The sequence below is a fragment of the Dromiciops gliroides genome, chromosome 4, assembly GCF_019393635.1.
Source record: "Dromiciops gliroides isolate mDroGli1 chromosome 4, mDroGli1.pri, whole genome shotgun sequence".
Lineage (NCBI taxonomy): Eukaryota > Metazoa > Chordata > Mammalia > Microbiotheria > Microbiotheriidae > Dromiciops > Dromiciops gliroides.
Window position 1 is genome coordinate 297,981,408 of NC_057864.1, and position 4,848 is coordinate 297,986,255.

Sequence of the window (4,848 nt, forward strand, 5' to 3'; positions counted from 1 at the left end):
ATGTGGTGAACCCATTCTATCTCTTTAAAATACATTTCTTAAGTGGGAACACAGTTCTAAATCCTTTATATCAATGTCCATCTTCTTTCATTTTGTCTCTGCATCACCATCATTACTTGTCATGAAAGGGATTCTGATAAAAGATGCCTAATTTGGATCTTAGCTCCTTCCTGAAAACTTCACTTTTACTTTAGAGTCAGCAGAAAGGTAACATGAAGAGGAATCATGTGAATCTAGGAAGAATCTATAATTTTGTCAGCCAAGTCTACTCCCACTATGAGAACTCTCTTTACATGCAAAGATCCCCAACCAATTTATTAGTTAGTAGAGAAATCCTGGAGAGTTGTCTAAAACAAAGAATAATTGCACGGATTTCCCAGAGTCACACATGTAGTGAGTTTCAGAAGCTAGATCTGATATATGCACTTCTTTACCCCATTGTACAATGCTGGCTCATTAAAAAAAAAAAAAGAAAGAAAGAAATAAGATTATAAGACCAAAAAATATGTGGGATTGATTACAGTGGCCTCTATTGACTGAGGTGAGTTACATTTTACCCTCATCCCAGGCCTCTACAATGCTTGTAAGGGGATTAAGGAGGTCTAGGCTCTCTGACAATGCTCCAGTCCCCACCAATATTGCTTCCTCAGTTGTAGAAATTATGGGATTTTCTGCAACATGATTCCATTTATCTACTAATAATCTGTATTAGCTTCTACAAAAAAACAAAAACAAAAACTTTTGACTTAATGTTTTCACAAATATACAAACTTGGTCCCATATTTAGTAGACATAGTTCCCCTTAAACCTTACACCTCAGTCCTTGGGAAGGGATAGAATTGGTTCATAGTTTAGCTGCATTCCCAGAGTACACAGTTTCAGTTTCAAGTCCAATATCCCCTTGGTCTCAGCTCCCAAGTGTCCTGGCTTCTCAGGGATTCCATGGCAGACTGACTGGCTACAACACCCCACATGAAATCCTGGATCCAAGGTTGCCATAGCCCAAATTACTAAATTCCATGAGGATAACGCAGGAAGAAAGCAAGAAGGAAAATAATCACACAACAGAACCAAATAACTGTTGCCCCATTTCTCAGTCAAACGCAAAAGAGGGAGCAGGGGAAGCATCCTTCCCCTCTCAAAAGTTCACTTCATGGTGTCTCCACTGTGACTGACCAGGGATTTTCACTCTCTCGATATAGCCAACAAAAGAGCAGTGGGGAAAAGATTGCAGAAAAGAGCAGGGAAAAAAGGCCCAGTATCACCAGTTTTAAAGATTCAGGCAGTCAATCAAAGTATGCTATTTCCACCTACTTGAAAGGGACTTTAATGTTAACCAAATTGGACATGGCCAGCCCAGGCTATAATAACATTCTTGAGACTTTTGTAGACACAACTATTTAAGTAATTTCTTCTTATTCTTTCACTTTTCTCCCTCCTCTCTTCTTTTGTGGCTAGCTTGCTTATTATAATTAAAGTGTTTATTTTGTTTTCTTGTTCTGTTCTTTTTCACTGTTATATTTGTCATATATGTGTGTATATACTTCAATTTCTATTTATTTCACTCTGCTTCAGTTCATATGTCCTCCCATATGCTACTTCTCTGAATTATTCAAATTCATAGTTTCTTTTTCTTTCTTTTTTTTAGGGTTTCAAATTGAATATGTTATTAACATGGGAGGTTTTTTGTTTTTTTTTTTTGTAACATGTGCAAACACAATCACACACTCTGAATAATCTGCCTGGAAAAAAAATGTCTAAATATGCCTAAGGGGAAATTAAAAATTAAAAAAAATTCTTTTAGGTTTTAATTATTGTAAGCAATTATGTCCACATCACTTGCAAAGTTATTGCTGAATCTGTCCAAGGAAGCAGAATTTGGGAGGAGGGAAAAAAAAGTTTTGGGGAAATTCTACAGTGTCATAGCAGAGCTCTCAATATGAGAAAGCTGACATAATGTGGACTTTTGCTGTGAAATTTGTCTTTGTAAAATATGGGAGAAGTTTATCAATGGGCAAAAAATAAGAGAGGTGGTTTGAACTAGGCTTTTGCAGAGTGAATTTTCCTCACAGTATTGGGCAGGGTCATCAAGAAAGATGCTTAGTCCTTCTCTGGAACTAGTTTCATATCTTTCCCAATTGCAATGGTCTTCCCCCCATCTCTTAAGTTAAAACGACTCATCTGAGGGAAATTTTTGAAGGCCTCAGGGCAGATGGTTCCTGCTGTCCTTTAATAGGCAATACATACTTGATCTTGTTTGACAAAACATGGTTTTGTCTTCCTTTTATCTCCTGATTTTTTGTGTACCAAGCAGATTAAGGATGTTATCTTGACTACTTCAATACAGGTATGAAAGTGCAGCACTGCGTTATAACCTTGGCAGATGATGGATTTGAGCTCAATAATCACTATCTGGGCAACAAATGTGCATTCCAGAGTGATAAAAAATATTACAATCACAAAGTATGAATCCTGGAAGAATTTCTTCTTCAATTCCCTTCAGTCTAATCTTGAGGGTTTCACCTGGAGCTACCGAATCACTTTCTACATCATCAGAAAGGATTCCAAGAACTTCCATGTTGTGTTATTTGGCATCATCACAAGCTGTTGTCCTTTACAAATAGAGCCTTTTCCCATGACGACAATGACCATATCCATGTATTTATCCACAATTGGCAGCATTATTGGTCCATCAACTGATCTGTTGAATTTTGGCAAATTACCCAGATATGGAATAAATGGTAACTCAATATACCAAGGACAGAAATCTGATTGCTCTTTAAGGTTTGTACCAGTCAATCCTGAGCAGGGCATGAAGTGTATATCCTTTTTGGGATTAAAGCCAACTTTTTTTTAAAAAAATGGCACCAACTTTTCTTTACATTCTTTGTAGCTTTCTTTGATCCAATTTACTGTTGGGTCATCCATCTTATTAATAAGCACTATGAAGTGTTTTACACCTGCTGTTTTTGACAACATTGCATGTTCTCTTGTCTCCCCTCCTTTTTCAAATCCAGTTTCAAACTCTTCTTTCCAGGCAGAGATCACCAGTACAGCCAGATTAGCTTGAGAAGCACCACTGATCATGTTTGGAACAAAACTCTTATGCAGGGGGGCATCTAGGATGGTGAAGTGTTTCTTTTCTGTCTTGAAGTAGGCGCAACTCACTTCTACAGTTTTACCTTTGTCTCCTTCTTCCTGATTTGTATCTAAGGCCCATGACAAGTACCAAGTTTACCTGTTTTTTTTCTTTAGCTTCTCATTCACATTTTTCAAGTGTTCTTTTGTCAACCATTCCAGTCAAATGCATTATTTGTCCTCCAATACTTGATTTAGCAGCATCTACATGCCCAGTGAAATTCAGTTTCTTAAAGGGAGAGCATGTTTCTTCTAATGTCATTGATTTTGCTTGTCTTCTTTTAGATTGTCCTTCACCTCTGAATATTTGCATTCCCAATCAGTTGTCCTCTCTTTTATTTCTTTGAAGATGTGACATTGAAGATTTGAAATTTTTTTATTCTGTCATTTATTTATGCTGTGCAGGCCATAAATTCTTTTCTCACAATTTTTCATTTCTCTTTTAAACCACTCAGGAACAGTGTGTTGTGTTTCATGTTCTCTTAAAAATTTATGGGTGTTGTCTCATCAAGTATTAACTCATTTTTCTTTGTAATGCAGTATTTATTTATAGATAACTTAACTGCTAGATCTAGAGGCCATCTTTATCCTGTTAATATTTTCTGTACTGACATCTGTTTGTCTTCAAGTTCTTTGAATTTTCTTCCTCTTGAGATGATTGGTAATTTCTTTTTCTTCTTTATTTCCCTTATTTTTTGCTTAATTTATTTTATGTATGTAATTAACAGTTTCAAAATTGCATTAAAATTTAACATTCATGTTTTAAAATTTTGATTTCCAAATGCTCTCCTTCCTTCCTCTTCCCCACCACTTGACAAAACAAACAATATGATAGCAAGTATTCATGTGAACTCATACAAAAATATATTTCTATATTGTTGTTGTTGTTTGTCCTTCATCCTTGAAAAGGACCATGACATTGGGTTCATGTCATGACTTGAGGTTAATTGGATTCAAGGGTGGGAGGGCTGTGCAAAGTCACCAACTCATTCTCTCTTCCAGAGCCATCTGGGTCCAGTCGTAAAATACATCAGGACAACTAAAGGTGGTCCAGATGTTTAAGGTAACTGGGGTTAAGTGACTTGTCTAGAGTCTCACAGCTATTAAGTATCAAGTGTCTGAGGCTGGACTTGAACCCAGGTTCCCCTGACTCCAGGACCAGTGCCCTTTCTACTGTGCCACCTAGTTCCACCCACTAATTTCCATATTAGTCATGTTGTAAAAGAAAACACACACACAAAGCTCCCCAAGAAAAATAAAGTGAAAAACTTATGCTACAATCTATACACAGAGTTCATTAGTTCTCTATCTGGAGGTGGATATCAATTTTCAGCATGGGTCTTTTAGAATTATCTTGGATCATTGTCTTGATCAAAGTAGATATGTTTTACATGGTTGATCATCATTACAATATTGGTTACTGTGTACATGTTTTCTTGGGTCTGATCACTTCATTTTGTATGAGTTTATATAAGTATTCCCAGGTTTTTCTAAAACCATTTCTAACTGCACAATCGTATTGCATCAAAGTCATATACCAAAACTTGTTTAGCTATCTCCCTCAGTTTTCAATTCTTTGCCACCACAAAAAAAGAGCTGCTATAAATATTTCTTAATAAATAGGTCCTTTTCTGATTTTTAAAAAAATTTCTTTGGGGTAAAAACCTAGTAGTGCTATTGTTGGGTCAAACAGTACACAAACTTTCATAG

The 4,848-nt window shown here is 36.2% G+C and overlaps 1 pseudogene; it reads right to left on the reverse strand.

Moving 5' to 3' along the window:
- Positions 1-2,100: 2,100 nt before the first annotated feature.
- Positions 2,101-3,451, reverse strand: LOC122755047 (annotated as a pseudogene).
- Positions 3,452-4,848: the final 1,397 nt, after the last annotated feature.